The sequence below is a fragment of the Rhinatrema bivittatum genome, chromosome 5 (assembly GCF_901001135.1).
Source record: "Rhinatrema bivittatum chromosome 5, aRhiBiv1.1, whole genome shotgun sequence".
Lineage (NCBI taxonomy): Eukaryota > Metazoa > Chordata > Amphibia > Gymnophiona > Rhinatrematidae > Rhinatrema > Rhinatrema bivittatum.
The window spans coordinates 272,268,004-272,288,901 of NC_042619.1; the positions used below are offsets into that span (position 1 = coordinate 272,268,004).

A 20,898-nucleotide genomic window follows, 5' to 3' on the forward strand; every position below is an offset into this window, starting at 1 on the left:
CTAAATATATTGGGGATAATCATAACAATAAATGAAAGCTAACTCTGTGAGAAAGTCTTTAACATATTATGTGAACTACTTTGCAGAATTGATAAACCATCAGTGTAAGATTTTACACAGGGAAGAGAAAGAATGTAATACAAATATATCTTCCCCTTTGGAATCCTAAATAGAAACCAACTAGCTTATAAGTCACCGATAGAGTTTATAGTGAAAGGACCAAAATAAAAAGAAAAGAACAATGAGCAATTAATATGCCGAAAGATATAGTAATAGAATGTTGCAGATCCCTATAGCAGAGCTCCTCATGTGTAAGGTATGTATTTATTTCAAGGAGAACAGTCTCATAATAAGCATCACAGGCTACACTAGTAAGAAATCTTTGTGAAAGAGAGTGAAACAGTCATTGGGCAAAATCAAGTAAATAGTGTCATATGAAAAGATATTCAAAGAAGGGTTCAGCGAAAACATTAGAATAAGAGATAGAATATTGAGATATTAAAGATCAGCAAAGTGATTATCCTAAGTGCAAGCGCAAAACAAAAGAATAGAAATAGCTTATAACTTAAGCTGGTGTGGAAGAGAAATATAAAAAGATCTCCCTCTTGAACCCTGAATTATCATATTTGAATCACAATGAAACACATCACCCTCTCTGTGATCAAAGCAGCTTCCATAGATAAAGATAGAAAAACCTAGTACATACACATTTGACTGATTCAGCATATAAGTATTATAAAATCTAAGACTGGAAAATATTACTTAACTTGGAACATACAAACTACTAAAACCAGCATCACTTCAAATAATATTATTAACTTGAACACCTAAGTGCTGACAAAGAATGAAAGAACCTAAATTCTGCATAAAGTCATTCCCACAAAACATAGAAAAAAGCAAATATCAGGTATAAATTGTAAGCCTTGCAGTCCATATAATATGTAAGAAAGTCTGTGACCAAGTGCGTATATAGTTCTTTTAGTAGGATTCAGTGATGATGTCAAGGCAGAATCTCTTAGCTCCTTAGATTAGATGCATGTGTATGAAGTCAAACCTAAATAAAAGTGCAACAAATCCGATTAAGTAGTAAGAAAATACTTTTATGTCACGTACTCCCTATATTTAAGTTGCCAAATAATCCCCACATTATTTCAAAACATCATGCAATGGTCCAGACCACAACCATACATACTCAGACTGTACATTAAAACATATATGTCACAACACTGACCACATAATGCATGCATTCATTCATTCCTCCTTGTACACATGTAACATAGAACAGACGACATGACAAACTTTTGAGCTCAAAAAGAAAAACGTATTTTAAAATATAAAAGAATTGGATCGATCCATAAAAGAAAACAAAAACTCAGGATTAAAAATAGAATAGATCTATTAAAAATGAAAAAAGGAATCAAACTGGAATAAACTGCATTCTTCATCTCCCATAGATCAGAGACAGATGCGCTTTGTGTTTTTGTACCCTGGAAAGAAATCTAATATAAGACAGTTAATATGATTAAAATTAAATGTAAAAATGACATTACAGGTTCCTTAAAAGTCAAACTACTGTTATACCTTAATTCAGCAAAAAGCAGTCATAAAGCTACTTTCCTTTCTATGATGGTCCACCCCTAGGAGGCGCTGTCCCCTGTGATAAGAGCTACTTCCTTTTACAAATCTAAAACCTTTTTGTTTTCCTATGCTTGTAAACTCCTAACTCGCCTTCTAAAAGAAAAACTTAAAACAAACAACTTTGCACTTAATTAGAAGTCATTCTATTTCCATCCAATATGCATATGTTCCACAAAGTTCTTACTACCAAATCCTGTAAATACCCTAAATAAAAATACGAATCATTTCCAAAAGCACAGACATATCAACTAGGAGTCTGGAAGTCTGCAAAATAAAAGGATGGCACAGACTAATATGCATTAACCAACAGTTTTTCTTACTGGTACATAAATAGATAATAGGCATTGCTACTTAACTCTCTGCTGTTCACCGTCTCACAATCTTACTCCTTTACATATCATCTAAACCGTCCACAATACAAACGTCCAATACCTGAACTCCCATCAAAACAAGCAACCTAATTCATTTCCTTTCTTCTAAAAGTTAGCAGCTACTGAGGTATAATCAAAACTGAGAAATATTTATCATCCTTACTGCTGCATGCCGTCCGTTTATTTCTGACCTGTTTTTAATTTAAAATAAATCATATTTTCACACAATTAAATGCAACTGACTTACATGTTTTCTCTATTTTACCCAAAACATTCTAAATCTCCCAGCACACAGCCTTCTGCATATTCATAAATCTCTTCCCTCTTTAACATTACGTCATCTCTCATCCCTAATATTCACTTTCCCCATACTTTCAACACAAATTTCTGTTTTCACATTAAACAGATCAATCCATTAGTCCCTCTTCTATCACCTGTGCACTCAGTCCTATAACATACTTAAACCTCAAACCTCTCAGCAGAACTGTAAAATCCATTTTAAAAGTGACTCACTCCCAGGTGTTTTTTTTTTTTTTCCTTTCTTCTCAAACACATTCCTAAGGGGGGGGGTTCACCTCCTCTCCCGCCAAACAACTATTACACTCAATGAATAGGTTTGTTAAGTGATAAAACACTTAAACAGATCATTTCATTAAAATGGAGTCGCTCTCTTGTAGTATATCTATAGATTGTTTTCCTTTCTATCTCTCTGCCTATACCCCTGACCAAAGAAAAAACAATACATCCCTCTCCAATGATACATCAAATCTAATTATGAATGGCTTTAAATAAACACAGGTTCATGCTTTCGTTCTTACCAAATGAAATAACACACCCTTCACAATAAACTCTCGTTAAGCACACAATTCTAAAAACTTAGATGCAAAATATGAGCATCTCTGCATTAATGGTGGAAAATAAAACCAAAAACTAAGAAGCTTGCTGGGCTGGGTATTCTTTTTCTACGTTTACAGTGAACATAAGAGTCCTTGTGGCCAGCCATGGCTACATCATTCAGCCCTGTACCTTGAGGGGGAGGGGGGAGAAGCAAAACACCATAAAACTGAAAAACTTCATTTCTCTGGTTAATGATACCCTAACAGCAATCACGCATTAACTCCAAAGCAAACGTAAATATGAACTGATAAAAATAAATCTCATAAACTAAAATAAACTGGAGACATTTATGTACCTCTAATCACAGACAGCTGTAAACTATAATATCCAACCATGCAGTTTCTAGTTTTAAAAGCACCTCATTTGTTTGTGTTTAACAACTAAACTTTGGTAAAAAATCCACTAACTAAAAACTCCTTATCATACTAATTATAAAACTTTCAACTTACCAATTGTATCTTATTCCCTCTTTCTCCTTCTGAATCTACACACTTACAACCGCTCTACTCAGCCGCTCCCCAGATGTAAAGTGAAAGTGAAAGTGAAACTGCTTGAGCCCAAGCCATGCGGTCTGAGGACAAAAGACCCCAGACTGACTAGTGCTGGGTACCCCTCTGTTTTTTTTTTTTTCTTTCAACTGTTCAATCTGATTTTAATTAAATCATCAACTCATGTCCTGTCTCCCTAACATATATTAAAGAACATTTTGCAAAAAGTATTCTAACCCCGATGTAACACACAATCTATATACACTATACAACAAATAAAATAAAATAAAATAAAAACATTGATACTTACAGATTTTTCCTTTTTTTTTTTTTTTTTCTTGTTACATACTCACAAAATGGATCCAACTTCATTCCACATCTGCTCTGAACTCATAATTCTCCGGGATAAGCCTCCAGTCTACCTGGGTAACTCAATCTTTGAACGGCAAGCCAAATTTACCCTTCAAGAACCTAGTGCTAGGTTGTCCACCAACCATAACACTACAGCTTATTAATAATTAATAACAACAGCTATTAAAGTCCCTTCACGGTCGCCAAAATGTACATAATTTTGTGTACACCGGACAGGGCAAATCAGAACACTTGGATTCAGAAAAAGATTTTAAAATATAATTTATTCAGCTGTTTATAAGAAATTCAAAGACAAGTGTTCTGGGAGATGCAATATGCCCTCTATCTATACCAACTAGCATCTCAGTAAATCTCTGACCTGCCCTGACTTATATAATCAAAATACAACATTCTCGAAGCTTCCAGAATGAATGACGTAACTGCTCAAAGATTTCCTTACAAGAAAATACCCTATGCAGTAGTTCTGACAATCTATCATGTATAGGAAATGCTTGTGAGGTCATGCTCCATTCAATTGTAAAAATCATTCATTTACTTAATCTTTCCTGATCCCATCCTCCCATGATACCAGTTCCTGTATCACTCTGGCTTTAATGCAAGTATTCTCTTCTTGTCTTCTGTTGTTCTTCTTTGTTTATTGTAAACAACTCGCAGTCTGGGTTTTGAATAGAGCTAGACTTGGATTCCACTTCTTGGCACCCGGATTCATTCAAAACTATCACCTCATAGGATCTCCTTTTCACATTGGTTTCTGTTCTTGACACCATGCATCTGCAAGATAAAAGCTTGCATCCAAGACTCAGTTTCTCTGCATTGTAAAGCAAATGTTGTCATTGATGCCTTCCTGGCCTGTAATTATAGGCTTTGCAGAGCTTACAAGTTTCCCAAATCTTCTGCATCCTTTGAATCTATGATAGTCAGAAAGTCTCTCAAAGTTCATTCACCTCTGACAGGCCAGTACAGCAGAGGAGTCTGGGTATTCTTGGTTATCTTAATCAGACATATTCTTCAGGAGCAGCATGCAGCTCCTAGATGTGGTGATCCTCATAGGTTCTATAGCTGCTCAGAAGGAGGAGGATTGCCTGCAGGCATACAGCACAAGAGGAAACGGGGGGTATGCCTGTGCAGGGGGTCTCATAATCTCTAGTGGTGGTTCCCTACAGGGAAACATTTACACATGAAAGAGCACAAGATAACTCCTTTTAGCTAGCGCAGTATAGGTTGGTAATGAGGGGGAGGTACCATTCATGCACAGCCCCTCCTTTTGAGGGAGCTGGGATGTGATAAAAGCAGCTCTCTACTGAGAGACTGGAGGCAGTGCTTTGACTTGGAGTTAGATGGCAGTCAGGAGTATTCTTTTTCTGAGTTGGTTTTTGGACCAGCTTGGAAGATCCAGGCAAACCTTGCCTGGGGATCCTGAGTAAGTTCAGGAGGCTGCACTACCAGTCCACTAACTGGCTGGTTGGACTTACCTCCTGGTTGTTTTACCAGGTTTTTATGCCTTGTTTGTGGTAAGAAGCCTTGAGAGACCCCTGGGTGTTGCCTGGGTTCAGGTCATGAGGAACCCTGGCCCTGGAGGCCCCGGGGTAAGGAAGACCTGCCCCTCTGCAACTTCTGCAGGGACCAAGGGTATGGTGGGGACCTGTTTCAAGGACTTTTCAATGTTTTTTGGAGTCTCTTCGGGGGAAAATGATTCCAGGCGGAAGATTTCTGCTGTGAAGAAGCACAGGTAGATTCCTGAGGGAATCCTTCTGATACAAAAGAAAATATGGTGAGAACTAGAAAGAGACAACTAACTATGAATAACTTCTGAACACCCACTGAGGACCCCCACTTGGAGTCTTCAGCCCCTGGGGAGAGAGGGCTTTCTCTGTGCAGAAAGTGTGTTTTGCCAGTTTGGAGAGCTTTTTCCTGTCCCAACAAAGGATACCCTAGCCACTTGGGGAACCTCACCTGGCCAAGCCCTGGAGGGTTAGGGGTTTTCCAAGATGGGAGACACTTGCACAGATAGGGCGAGAGACTGTAAGAAGGAAAAGACTATAGTTTAAAGAGCTCCTGTTGTGCTGAGGACTGATTTAATTGTGCCATATTTCACCTGTTTCCTCACCAGTAAAGTATTTTATGTTTGGTCACTCAACCAGTGACTCCAGCATATTATTTGGCACTTGCAGCACACACAGTGGAGGAAAATTCATTGTACCTCTCTCAGATAAAAGAAAGGTCACCTCTGTCACTCTGGGCCCCGAAAGATAAACCTTTTTCCTCCCACCAACAAAGAATCCAGACCCTGTGGGAAAGAGAGTCTGTGATAGTGCTTCCAGCCCTGAAGACTTAAATTCTCTTATGGCCCTATCAGTCAGGCCGATACAGTACAGTGCGCTCCGGCCGAACGCACTGTTAACCCTCCATTGGACGCGTGTTTTTGACGTGCTAGCGTTACCCCTTATTCAGTAAGGGGCCAAAAACGCGCGTCCAACCCCCCCGAACCTAATAGCGCCCGCAACATGCAAATGCATGTTGATGACCCTATTAGGTATTCCCGCGCGATTTAGAAAACAAAATGTGCAGCCAAGCCGCACATTTTGCTTTCAGAAATTAGCGCCTACCCAAAGGTAGGCGCTAATTTCTGCCGGCGCCGGGGAAGTGCACAGAAAAGCAGTAAAAACTGCTTTTCTGTGCACCCTTCGACTTAATATCATGGCGATATTAAGTCGGAGGTCCCGAAAGTTTCCAAAAGTAAAAAAAAAAAACCAAATTGAAGTCGGCCTGCGGCTCGAAAACCGGAAGCTCAATTTTGCCGTCGTCCAGTTTCCGAGCCCGTGGCTGTCAGCAGGCTCGAGAACCGATGCTGGCAAAATTGAGCATCAGCTGTCAAACCCGCTGACAGCCGCCGCTCTGGTCCAAAAGGAGGCGCTAGGGACGCGCTAGTGTCCCTAGCGCCTCCTTTTGCCTGTTTTTACCGCCGGGCCTCATTTGAATAGAGAATCGCGTGCACAGGAGAGTGGCCTGTGCGCGCGCCGGGAGAGCGGGTGTTCGCCTGCTCTCCCACGGACTTTACTGTATCGGCCCAAGTGTTAGAAGTGAACCTGGAGATGGGGTTACCCACATTTTTACAGTGATGCGATTGTTGCACCCTGAGTTACTGAGGGATCATGCTTACATATAGGGAGGATGAGGGTAGACAGACTCTGTGGAACAATATGTGCCTCCCTTCGGTAATTTAGCCAGATAAATGGCTTGCCTATGAATAATTCCAGTCTTCCCCTTTCCTCAGTTACACAGTTATACCTGTTATATATATCTTTATCTCTCTCTGCATATATATATAATTGCTTGTCAAAAACGTCTGTGGGACATCTAATCAGATTTTTGGTAGTGTGCCACAATAGATACATAGATCTCTCTGTAGAATACCAAGGTATTTTAATGGATGGCCATGCACATAAAAAAAACAAAAGACATTGCAGGCCACACACTGTGAAATACATTGATTTTTTTCTGCAGGAATTCTCATCAAAATTTATTTTTAAATGCTCTGCATTTGACTGAAGCGTTGAGCTCAAGAATTAACAGCTGAAAAAAGCTCGGTGAGCTATTTCTCACAATATTTTTAGCACTAGATGGGGCTAGGGCATAAAGGAATAAAGCAGCTGTCTCTGTCCAGAGAGCAGTGCACAGTAGGGAGAGTCCATGAAAAGCGGATGCACTGTAAGATAGGAAATATTGATGAAGCCAAACACAATGACGGTACTTTAATAGCCTGGCCTGACAATGGTACAATATGAGAAAAGTTATTCTATTTTACAGAGATGAACTCATTAATGGCAATGAAAAATAAACAAGGATAAGTGTATGTGATATATTGCCAGCATGAAATTTATCTTGCTAGAACAAATGCAAAATATTATAGGGTGATTATTTTCTTCTTGTAGCAGGGGAGGTTTATTCACTTTCCGACGAGTGTGTCAACAGTGCTTATTGTTTTTAAAATATTAAACATTTTAACGGGGTGTTGCAGTCCGGTCCGTGAAGCTCACGTCCCGGTCCTTACTTCAAGGGTTCCTGCCGGCTGGGAATGAAGCAGAATCAAGATCTGGGCGTCCCCGCGGGGGAGACGCCATTGCGGGCCTGTCCCTAGGCGCGCGCGCGCGCAAGTCTCTCGCACTTTTCTGGACAGTTTCCCGCCGGAGGGTGGCTCTGCCCTGAGTCTGACGTCAGACACCGCGGCCTACTTAGGGCCACTGCGGACACCCGATGAGTGCCTTGCAACAGGGTTCCTTCGATTCCCCGTTGCCTCGAGCCCCAGAGTCAGCCACCGTCTTGGCTACTCCGTTCCTGCTTGCCTGCCGGTTCCAGCCTGCCTACAGCCCAAGACGGGTTCCAGCTTGCCTGCAGCCCAAGCCAGGTTCCTGCCTGTCTACAGCCCAAGCCGGGTCCTCGCCTGCCTCAGCCAAGCCAGATACTCACCTGCTCCCTCTCCATCGACCGCCTCGCCTATGTCCCAGTGGTCGGCCCCCTACGGGCTCCTCCCGGAGGGGCTCCGACTTCCAGGGTGAACCTCCTAAGTCCCAGCGGCTGGACTCCCAAGGGCTTCTTCTGGGGGAGTACCAGATTCCAGGGTGAAACCGCTTGTACCCGCCTGCCAGAAGTCTGCCTCCCGGCCCGTTCAGTCGAGACCAGAGTAGTCCTTTCCTAGTCTCCTGCAGGCCGCCCCAAGGGTCCACTAGCCCTGTGTTCATAACACGGGGTGCTTAATTTATTTTTTGACCTCCTGTTTTCTTCCCTTGGCTGCTACCTCTCTTCCTTCTCTGGGTGCATGGCCAGGTGGCAGAGGACACCCTCACCAAACAGAAGGTTGCCTCCTCTGAGGTGCCCCCCTCAGAGCCACGTATTGGTTGTCAGGGTCTGCCACAGAAAGGGCAACCACCTTCCCCTCCCTGAGAGGAGTGCCCTCTGTGCTGTGCGTAGACCTGACCGGCCCAGACAGACAGGATGGGGAGGGGTGGAGCCAGCCCGACACAGCACGCACTGCCACAACTTAAAGGGCATGCTTCAATCAGTAGAAAGTTAATCCAAGAAAAAGTTGATTCTTTGCCTTTTTTGAACATGAAATATGAAAACTCAGTGTAGTAGCAAGGGAAAGCAAAAGACTGAAATGTAATTCACATGGAGATTAGTCATATAATAATTTGTGGGTCGAGATTCAGTGCTACTTAGCCAGGAAGTTTCGACTTAGCTGTCTGGAAATTCGGCCATGCTGACCAGCTGCCACTTAGTCGACTGCTTATCTGGCTAAACAGCTGGATAAGTGAGGGACAGGGTGGGACGTTCTAGGGAGGAGATAAATATCTGGTTGACTTAGTAGTAAAGATTTTCTTCCATTTTGTGTCTATGAGAAAAATGCTTAGTAAATAGGGTCCTTAGCTGGATAAGTGCTGATTTTCAACCAGCTTAGCCAATTGCTCGGTCAGATAGTGGCTGAATATTTGTACAAAATGCAGACACACATGCACACATTTGAATGTTTAACAGCCCTAATGGGCTGTTAAACATTGTGTTTAACAGCCCATTGTGTTTAACAGCTGAAACACATTGTCATTGTGTTTCGGCCAAAACACAATGACAGCACCTAGTGGCTAGACTCTGGGTTCATGCATATTGGTTTCTGCAAAGGGCTCTGGAGGAAGTTGCAAATGAAGGCTCATGACACCATTGCCAACAGAGAAGGAAGAAACTCCCAGGCCTATCTGTCAGGCTGATACAGTACAGCGCACTGTCAACCTGCGTTTGGACGCTCGTTTTTGACGCGCTAGCTTTACCCCTTATTCAGTAAGGGGTAATAGCATGTCAAAAATGCACGTCCAACCCCCCCCCGCCCCCCGAAACTAATAGCGCCCGCAACATGCAAATGCATGTTGATGGCCCTATTAGTTATTCCCGCGCGATTCACTAAGTAAAATGTGCAGCCAAGCTGCACATTTTACTTTCAGAAGTTAGCGCCTACCCAAAGGTAGGCGTTAATTTCTGCCGGCACCGGAAAGTGCACAGAAAAGCAGTAAAAACTGCTTTTCTGTACACCCTCCGACTTAATATCATGGCGATATTAAGTCGGAGGTCCCAAAGTAAAAAATAATTAAAAAAAAACCCCAAAACAAAACATTTAAAATCGACCCGCGGCTCGCGGGTTGAAAACCGGACGCTCAATTTTGCCGGCGTCCGGTTTCCGAACCCGTGGCTGTCAGCGGGTTTGAGAACCGACGCCGACAAAATTGAGCGTCGGCTGTCAAACTCGCTGACAGCCGCCGGTCCTGTCAAAAAAGAGGCGCGAGAGTCACGCTAGTGTCACTAGGCCTCTTTTTACCGTGGGCCCTAATTTGAATATTTTCTTTTAGTGAATTGCGCGCACAGGAGAGTGGCCTGGGCGCTCGCCCGCTCTCCCGCGAACTTTACTATATCGGCCTGACACTGTGTGAGACAGATGGAATTAGCACTGTGACTTTTCTTTGAAGCAATGTAGCATGGGCATGAGAAGCAGTGGTAGATTTATACCTCTTGCTGCCTTTAGGTACTGGACAGCTGGCTGCTTCCCCCAATCCCTCTGGGATGGTGCACCAGCTGGACTGTTTACCCTGTGATGATGCGACCACACAGGAGCAGCCACTGAAGCCCACTATGGTGGCCGCCGGTAGGCACCTGCCTAGTCTGCCTCTCGGATGAGAGGGGCTATTGTTCATTAGGGAGGTGCTTTAAAGAACAACATTTTGTTTGCTTTCTTTCTATTTCATTTTCACATAGCATCCCCTGCTAAAAAAAAACAAAACCTGCACTTTCATAGCCTCTCCTCTGTTGCTTATTCCATCCATGGGTGAAAAAGGAGAAGGAGTGATCTTCTGTTACTCCTGCCCCGCCGATACCAAACTTCAAGATGACGACAGACATTATGAGGCCAACGCCATTTGTAAGCAGTTCAATCTTAATGACATTAAGCAATAACTTATTACAGAGTAGCCAGCATTTAATTGATGGCAAACAGAGAAAATCAAATGTGGATTTCCTGGATGATAACAGAGGGACAAAAAAAAGGAAAATTGGTTCTTACCTGCTAATTTTCATTCCTGTAATACCACAGATCAGAGCAGACAAGTGGGTTTTATTCATCCCTACCAGCAGATGGAGGTAGAGAACAAAACTTTGGGCACTGCCACATATCTGAGAGTGCCATCTGCAGTCCCTCAGTATTGACCTGTACCCAAGCCAAGATAACTTAACAACCAGGCAAACTAAGCCCCTGGGATGGATACCCTTGAACTAGATAGACAAATAAACATTGCAACTGTAGAACATGTCAACAATCTCAATAAATTTTTTTTTGAAAGCCTTTCCTTGTATGAGCCCGCAGACCCAGCAGCAGAACAAGCAGTCTTTCGGCATAGAACCCAAGGGCGGGCCTCTGGACTGATCTGTGGTATTACAGGAACAAAAATTAGCAGGCAAGATCCAATTTTCCTTTCCTGAACATACCCAGATCAGTCCAGACAAGTGGGATGTGCCAAAGCTCCCCTTACTGGGCGGGAACCCGAAAGACCTGCTCTCAGCACACTCTCACCAAAAGGAGTTGCCTGTGGGGCCCGCACATCCAAACGGTAATGCTTAGTGAAAGTGTGAAGCGATGACCAAACTGCGGCCCTACATATCTCCTGAGGAGACACCAGTTGATGTCGCCTGAGCATGAATAGAATGAGTCTTAAGCCCCACCGGCACAACACAGCCCTTGGAAACATAGGCAGCAGAAATAGTCTTTCAACCAGCAAATTAAGGAGGCCTTAGTCGCCTTCTCTCCCTTTTTGTTGCCCCCGAAGAGCACAAATAAATGATCAGAGCGACAGAAGGAGTTGGTGACCTTCAAGTAGCACAACAAGGCGTGCCGCACATCTAAAAGATGGAAATCCCTGCCCAGGGAAGGATCTGCATCCAGTCTGGGAAATCTGGTAACCCCACCGTCTGGTTCACATGAAAAGCAGAAACCACCTTAGGCAGGAATGAAGGCAACGTTCGTAAAGACAACTGGTAGGGCGAGATCTGGAGAAACGGATCCTGGCAAGAAAGAATCTGCAACTCCGAAATCCTCCTAGCTGAACAAATGGCTACCAAAAAGACAGTCTTCAAGGTAATGACTTTTAAAGATGCTCGACCCAGTGGTTCAAAAGGATCCTCACAGAGGACCCACAACACCAAATTGTGACTCCATTCTGGACACACGTTGCGAAGAGGTGGATGGAGATGCTTAACTCCCCTCAGAAAACACACCACATCCGGATGGGAAGCCAAAGCCTTGCCCTGAACCTTACCCCTGAGACAACCTAAGGCCGAAAACTGGACCCTAAGCGATCTATGAGCCAATCTTTTGGACAGGCCCTGCTGTAAAAAGGACAAAATGTGCAGCACGGAAACCATCAGATGATCCAACCCCTGTTGTCCACACCAGGTCTCAAACACTTTCCATATTCTGGAAAGTAGCCAGACACCTAGCCTAAAGAAGGGTAGCAATCACAGATTCTGAATACTCCTTCAAACTCAATCATCACCTCTCAAAAGCCAGGCCGTGAGACAGAAGCAATGCTCCTAATCCGATAATATGGGATCTTGATGTAGCAGACCCTGCAAGTGGGCTAGACGTAGGGGCCCGTCCACCACCAGATGAACCAGATCTGCGAACCATGGACAGCTTAGCCACTCCAGCACAACTAGCACCACAGAACCTGGATGAGCCTCTATTCTCCTGAAAACCCGCGCTATTAGGGGCCATGGAGGAAATACATACAGAAGGATTCCAGATGGCCACGGACATACGAGAGCATTGAGGCCCACTGCCCCTGACTCCCTCCGGCAGCTGTCTTCCCAATACTAAGTAAGAGGAACCATAGGAAGCAGCATGACAAAATACATTTTTGTCGGCAGACAGGTTAGGAAAATGGACGCTCAATTTCCTACCCCACACACAACCACATCTCCTGGGCGTTCGATGCCATGGATGCATTAGGAACGCATAATTTATCCCTAGCGTGTCAGCTCATTTGCCTATTGCATCGGGCGCCCTGGAGAAGGAGATGTGCATGCATTGAAAAAACGTGCACCCAGTGTGGATGCACATTTTTTCACGCTTGATATCGTATCAGCTCCTTTGTAGTTTACTCCAAGGGTCACAAGAAGCTTACAGAGTGGTGTGAGATAAACATTGAAAAGGGTGGCCGAAAGCACAAGATTCTTGTGGAAGACTGGGTGGGACAGAAGCGACTGTGGATCACTCCTGCTCCTTTATGGGGTAAAATATGGGGGAGGGAAGTCCAGCATGGGGGGATGAAGATGGTAAGCCCATTTTTTAAAATTTTTGGTGTGGGGGAGGTTTGTTTTAGTGTATGCTATTATAAAACTGCACACACTAAAACACAATGAAATGAAATATAAAATAAACAACCCTTGGTTGCTTCTGCCCTGCTGCTGCCACTATTTTAAATGGCACTGGCAGATCAAGACCGGTGCCGTTATTACTTTTTTCCATACAAAATCGCACAGCCAGATTCAGCCAATGCCATTTTGTATGAAATAATGAAAAAAAAAATGGTGTCAGCCTGGGTCTGGCAGTGCCATTTGAAATAGTGGGGCTGCGGCAGGGCAAGATGAACCTGGGATCTTGCCCCATGAGGATGTAAATGGATTTTAAAGACTTCATGGGGTAAAAAATGGCTCCAGGGGAGGCTTTAGGGGCAATAAGGAAGAGCACGGGCGTTTTTTTTCCCTAGCAGGGCAGGGTCCAAATAAAAAAACCCCCAAAAAAAACAAAGGAAAATGAATAAAATTGTATTTGTTTTCCTTTTACTTCAACAAAAGCGCATCCCTTGTTAGGACAGATACTCAGATCTGAGTGTCACGATTCTTTGCAATGTTCTACAGCACTGTTATGTGTCTGAATGTGACATGATCAGAATTAGTGAAGGTAGTGAGGCTGCTTGCAAGAGCTACTGACTGGCCAGGACTTTGGCTACCTTAATTATTTAGGTGGCTGGCATTGCATCTGCCACTTGACTAAGCTTACTGTATGGTAGCAACTGTAGGATGCCTCTCTTGTGGGAGGATTGGTGGGCTCACATTTAAAGCAGTAGATAATAGAGATGTGAATTGAAACCGGAATCTGATCGGTTCCGTTTCCGATTCAAAATCTTAAAATTTTTATTGTCCGGGCAAAGGTAGCGCCGGTGCCATTTTGAATATTGGCAATACGGCCCGAGTGCAGGAGGTCGCTCCCGGACCTCTGCTGGACTTTTGGCAAGTCTTGTGAGGGTCAGGAGGTCCCCCCAAGCTGGCCAAAAGTCCCTGGGGGTCCAGCGGGGGTCCGGGAGCGATCTCCTGCACTCGTGACGTCGGGTGACAGGAACCAAAATGGCGCCAGCGCTACCTTTGCCCTGTCATATGGTAAGGGCAAAGGGCCACCGGCGCCATTTCTATTAACGCAGCCGTGGCTCGAGAGCGGGAGATCGCGCCGGGACCCCCCCCACTGGACCCCAGTTAATTTAAAACATTTTGGGGGGGTTCGGGAGGGTGGGGGATTTGTTTTAAAGGGTCGGGGTGGGTTTTAGGGTTGTTTTGGTGTGCCGGTTTTCCCGCCCTGCCCCCTGCCCCCTCCCCCGATTTATGATTTTTTGACGATAAATCGGGGGAATTGCTATTGTATCGCGGCTCTAACGATTTTTGACGATTTAAAATAAGAACATAAGAACATAAGAAATTGCCATGCTGGGTCAGACCAAGGGTCCATCAAGCCCAGCATCCTGTTTCCAACAGAGGCCAAAACCAGGCCACAAGAACCTGGCAATTACCCAAACACTAAGAAGATCCCATGCTACTGATGCAATTAATAGCAGTGGCTATTCCCTAAGTAAAATTGATTAATAGCCATTAATGGACTTCTCCTCCAAGAACTTATCCAAACCTTTTTTGAACCCAGCTACACTAACTACACTAACCACATCCTCTGGCAACAAATTCCAGAGCTTTATTGTGCGTTGAGTGAAAAATAATTTTCTCCGATTAGTCTTAAATGTGTTACTTGCTAACTTCATGGAATGCCCCCTAGTCCTTCTATTATTCGAAAGTGAAAATAACAGAGTCACATCTACTCGTTCAAGACCTCTCATGATCTTAAAGACCTCTATCATATCCCCCTTCAGCCGTCTCTTCTCCAAGCTGAACAGCCCTAATCTCTTCAGCCTTTCCTCATAGGGAAGCTGTTCCATCCCCTTTATCATTCTGGTTGCCCTTCTCTGTACCTTCTCCATTGCAACTATATCTTTTTTGAGATGCGGCGACCAGAATTGTACACAGTATTCAAGGTGTGGTCTCACCATGGAGCGATATAGAGGCATTATGACATTTTCCATTCTATTAACCATTCCCTTCCTAATACTTCCTAACATTCTATTTGCTTTTTTGACTGCTGCAGCACACTGAGCTGACGATTTTAAAGTATTATCCACTATGATGCCTAGATCTTTTTCCTGGGTGGTAGCTCCTAATATGGAACCTAACATCGTGTAACTACAGCAACGGTTATTTTTCCCTATATGCAACACCTTGCACTTGTCCACATTAAATTTAATCTGCCATTTGGATGCCCAATCTTCAAGTCTTGCAAGGTCCTCCTGCAATGTATCACAGTCTGCTTGTGATTTAACTAATCGGAATAATTTTGTATCATCTGCAAATTTGATAACCTCACTCGTCGTATTCCTTTCCAGATCATTTATATATATATTGAAAAGCACCGGTCCAAGTACAGATCCCTGAGGCACTCCACTGTTTACCCTTTTCCACTGAGAAAATTGACCATTTAATCCTACTCTCTGTTTCCTGTCTTTTAACCAGTTTGTAATCCACGAAAGGACATTGCCTCCTATCCCATGACTTTTTAGTTTTTGTAGAAGCCTCTCATGAGGGACTTTGTCAAACGCCTTCTGAAAATCCAAATACACTACATCTACCGGTTCACCTTTATCCACATGTTTATTAACCCTTTCAAAAAAATGAAGCAGATTTGTTAGGCAAGACTTCCCTTGGGTAAATCCATGTTGAGTATGTTCCATTAACTCATGTCTTTCTATATATCTGATGATTGTTTTAAATCGTCAAAAAACGATTCACATCCCTATTAAGCATTGCAGCACACACCTGTGGAGGGCTGGGGAACAATTGTATTTGTGAATGTGTATTAATACTGGGCCCTTTGATTAGTGTAGTGATAGTGAGCTCACTGTTACTCCCGTCGGTCGCAGATGGCTGCGACCGCTCTTGCTCACCTTATGCCTTCCTGCTTCGACTCCTCTGGGGAGACTGGCGGGCTCCGCCAGCTATGGCCGGCCTACACGCCCAAGTTCCCAGGCTTTCCCGCACGGCGTGGACGCTGCCGACCGCCATCTTGCCCTGGGAGTTCCTTAGGCGCGCATTCGCACCCTCGGGCCAGTCTTACTCATGTCATGACAGGAACCTCAGGGGCGTCTCCCCCCCCCCCCCCGATGATGTCATTGCTCACGGACATTTAAGCCGGATGGCCCTGCCTACCTACGATTTGGCAATGAGTTCCCTCTTTGCTGAATCCACTCACTTTGGACCTGCGTTCCAGCTCCTGCTTCCTGGATGAGAGACACTCCGGGTACCCGCTCCTCGGGGATCCTATCTTGTCTCTGGCTATCCTCTCTTCGGAGAGCGTTGCTCTTGGACTGCTACTTGCCTCGTCCCCCGGGGCTTCCTCTGCAACTTTCGCTCTGCTACTGTGAGTAACCCGCTCTGCAGACCATTGCCATACCTCCACTACTGAGGAAGCCTCATCGGTGTACCCCGCTCGGCGAACCATTGCCATACCAACGCTACCGAAGACCCTCATTGGTGTACCCTGCTCGGCGAACCATTGCCATACCAACGCTACCGAGGACCCTCATCGATGTACCCCGCTCTGCAGACCATTGCCATACCAACGCTACCGAGGAAGCCTCATTGGTGTACCCCGCTCTATGGACCATCAACGTTCATCTTTACGGAGGACTCCTCTGTGGGTATACCCCACTGCACAGACCTGTGGCACCTCATCCAGGAAGCTCCTGCTTCCTGGATGAGAGACACTCCGGGTACCCGCTCCTCGGGGACCCTATCTTGTCTCTGGCTATCCTCTCTTCGGAGAGCCTTGCTCTTGGACTGCTACTTGCCTCGTCCCCCGGGGCTTCCTCTGCAACTTTCGCTCTGCTACTGTGAGTAACCCGCTCTGCAGACCATTGCCATACCTCCACTACTGAGGAAGCCTCATCGGTGTACCCCGCTCGGCGAACCATTGCCATACCAACGCTACCGAAGACCCTCATTGGTGTACCCTGCTCGGCGAACCATTGCCATACCTCCACTACTGAGGAAGCCTCATCGATGTACCCCGCTCTGCAGACCATTGCCATACCAACGCTACCGAGGAAGCCTCATTGGTGTACCCCGCTCTATGGACCATCAACGTTCATCTTTACGGAGGACTCCTCTGTGGGTATACCCCACTGCACAGACCTGTGGCACCTCAGTGGCTGTGTGACTTTCTGCTTCACTCCCCGCTCCACGGGCAGTGTCACTCTGTTTCTTTAATAAAGACTCTAAGACATTTTGGCTAGTCTGACGTCAGCTCCTTGTGCTGACGCCTCGTGGCTCCACCCCTTGGGGTCACCATCTCTAGCTCTTCTGTCCTCGTCTCTCCATTATCACTCTCCAGCACCTATTGCTCTGCGCACCCTCAGCTGAGACCTCACCTCCCGACGGTGAGGCTCACGGGGCTCCTCCCCGTGGGCGATACCACCTCTCACCTCGGCCCAGGGCCCATATACTCATAAATTCTGATTATTTAAAGGAATACCTGGCCTCAGTACCAGCAAATACAAAGACTTACAATATCCGTTATTGTTATTATAAAACTGTTCATACTGATTATGGATATTTGCACTTGTAGAGGTGTTTAAGCTTTATAGTGCAGCTTCTAAACGCAGTCCTGATTCCTGTAACAATAAAAGAAGTGTTGTTTTAATTCAGTGTGTTTGTTGATTTACAGGGCAGCTCCCCTCAGAAATCTATTCAGAGGGGAAAGACATCACTACACTGGCCACACCCCTGGGTGGGGATACACAGATACAGTAGATATTTCCCTGTCTCAGGAGGCTTACACTCTAAAAACCTCAATAACTAAAGCTTTTTTTTCCCCCCATTCTGTGTTTATGAGGAAAAAATCTTAGTAACTCAGGCCTTAAGTTTGTACCTGAGGCAATGGAGGATGAAGTGTCTTTCCAAAGGTCACAGGGAGCAACAGTTGGAGAAGCCTAGCTAGCTTCCCTGGTTTGCAGTCTATTGCTTTAACCACTAGGCTATGTCTCCATTCTTACAACTTCATGCTCCTGTTTACTTACATTTCATTTATGGCCTCATCCGTCTCTTTAATCAATTATTTCACAATTCTTTTCTAATGTTCATATCATGTCCATACTGTACATCTTTAGGATCAATCTTGTTATTTACCTAGATCAGAATGGAGACAGTGGCTCAGTAAAATGAGCTTTCAAAACAGTGGCGTAGCCACGGGTGGGCCTGGGTGGGCAGGTGCCCACCCAACTTAGACCCAGGCCCACCCAACTAGCACCGGAACTGCAAGGCTGTCGCGGGATCCCATCCCCGCGACAGCGAACAAGAGAACCCACGCCTCGCGCGCCATCACGGCACACGTGGGGAAGCGCTGCTGCGGCCGTATGGCCAACCGGTCTTCCTGTTCGGGGGGGGGGAGCGGAAGCGCGCGCGCGCGCAGCTTCCGCTTCCTCCCCCCAATGCAGGAAGATCAGCTGCCTCTCCTGCTGCCACCCGTTCTCCTGCTATCTTCGGGTCAAACGGCCCGCCGAACTTCCTGTTTGGGGGAGCGGAAGCGCTACGCACAGCTTCTGCTTCCTCCCCCCAATGCAGGAAGATCAGCTGCCTCTCCTGCTGCCACCGGCCTCCTGCTATCTTCTTCGGGCGTCGGGCCCTATGGCCCGCCGATCTTCCTGCTTGGGGGGGGGAGGGAGGAAGCGGACGTTGTGTGCTGCACTTCCGCTCCCCCCCCCGACAGGAAGGTCGGCGGGCCATACCGCCCGACGCCCGAAGATAGCAGGAGTCCGGTGGCAGCAGGAGAGGCAGCTGATCTTCCTGCTTTGGGGAGAAAGCGGAAGCTCTGCGCAGCGCTTCCGCTCCCCCAAACAGGAAGTTCGGCGGGCCGTTTGACCCGAAGATAGCAGGAGAACGGGTGGCAGCAGGAGAGGCAGCTGATCTTCCTGCATTGGGGGGAGGAAGCGGAAGCTGTGCACGTGCTTGAATGTGTATGTGTGGATGAGAATGGGAGTGTGTGTGGGTGAAAACTGGAGCCTGGGTGTGTATGTGGGTGAGAATGGAAGCTTGAATATGTGGGTGAATGGGAGCTTGAATGTGTGTATATATGGGTGAGAATGAGAGCCTGGGTTTGTGTGGGTGGGTGAGAATGGAAGCTTGAATATGTGGATAAGAATGGGTGCTTGAATGTGTGTATGTGTGGGTGAGAATATTTATTTATTTATTTATTTATTTATTTATTTAAAAATGTTTATATACCGCTTTTACAATTCAAAAGAATTACTCAAAACGGTTTACAACCTTAAATGTGTATATGTATGGATGAGAATGGGAGCTTGAATATGTGTGGGTGAGACTGGGAGCATGGGTTTGTGGGTGAGAATGGGAGTCTGGGTTTATGTGTGAGGGTGAGAATGGGTGCCTGGATGTGAGTCTGTGTGTGCATAAGAATATAAGCCTGGGGAGGGGTGAGAAAGTGAGAACTTGAATGTGAGCTTGTGGGGGGGAGCATATGAGAGTGAGAGCTTGAGTGTGTGAGAGGGAGTCTGTGAGAGAAAGCGTGTATGTGTGTGTGTGCGTGGAAGGGAAGAAGACAGTAATAGAAGAAAGACACTGAAAAGGAATTAGGAAATGAGCTATAAGGGAAAAAATGGGAAAAAGAGACCAGGACCAACTGATTAGAAAAATACAAAGATCAGACAACAAAGGTAAAAATATATATGTATATTTTGAGATGTTAGCAATTTAAATATAAGCAACACAACCGCTCTCTCAAAATTTATGGACAGGTAGGAGCCGTGTATAAAATCGTAATAATAAGAAGGCTAAAGTACCACAAATCACCGTGAATTATGTTTGTATCATTAAGTAAACCTCATACTTAGGCGTAGATGTGAATGCTATGCTGCATAATTTGGCATTATTTATCAGTAAAAAAACAACTAGTAGACCTGCATGCCTACAGCCCACCCATGTTAACCTTGTGCCCACCCAAAAAATCAATTCTGGCTACGCCACTGTTTCAAAACCTTCTGTGCATATCCTTAACATTATTTTTTCCCCAGAAAGCAAACAGAAATCAGAAGGGGAGAAAGAAAATCTTAATTATTATTTACCTGCCAATTGGATTATCTAAATTTTGCTTTGTTAACACGGAGTCTTTAAATTACCTATTAAATCTGTATCAGTTTTTTTTATACAAGATTTAATAGGTGCTAATCTCCTTAACGATGCAAACACTTTAATCTCATCAGCGACGTGAAAAAAAAAAAAGGAACCTTTTTTGTTCATGCTTTTTGGACGCCGCTCTGTTATTTCTTGCTCCCCATGCTGCGTCCTTCATTGCACTTAGAGCATTTGATCCCCACCCTAAAGGGCTGGCTTTTATCTGCCTCCCGCAGGCAGAGTAATCGCTAGAACAATGACTCAACCACTTTGCGTCAGTATGCAAATGAGCATGGCCGTGCAACCCAGCGCCCAGCTGTTCCCTCACATAATCTGCAAGCGTGGAGCCACTTAATGAACTTGCTTAAGGTTTAATGATTTGTGCCAGGCCACGAGCGGCAGTCTCACTCCCCGCCCTGCAGCGTCCGAAATACCACGAGGAGGGGAGTACTGAAACAATCTCTGAAAGCCCTACTTAAATGTATTGCAAGTTAATGTCAAATGCATAAGCACGCCCGTGATGGATAACCTGCTGTCTCGAG

General features: G+C 45.1%; 1 long non-coding RNA gene across 1 annotated transcript; it reads right to left on the bottom strand.

The window, feature by feature from the left end:
* Positions 1 to 992: 992 nt before the first annotated feature.
* LOC115092761 lies at positions 993 to 20,557 on the bottom strand. The gene is made up of 3 exons (XR_003857066.1): positions 20,470 to 20,557; positions 18,247 to 18,355; positions 993 to 1,054 (listed from the first exon to the last, which is right to left on the bottom strand). It is a non-coding gene; the product is annotated as an uncharacterized LOC115092761 (long non-coding RNA).
* Positions 20,558 to 20,898: the final 341 nt, after the last annotated feature.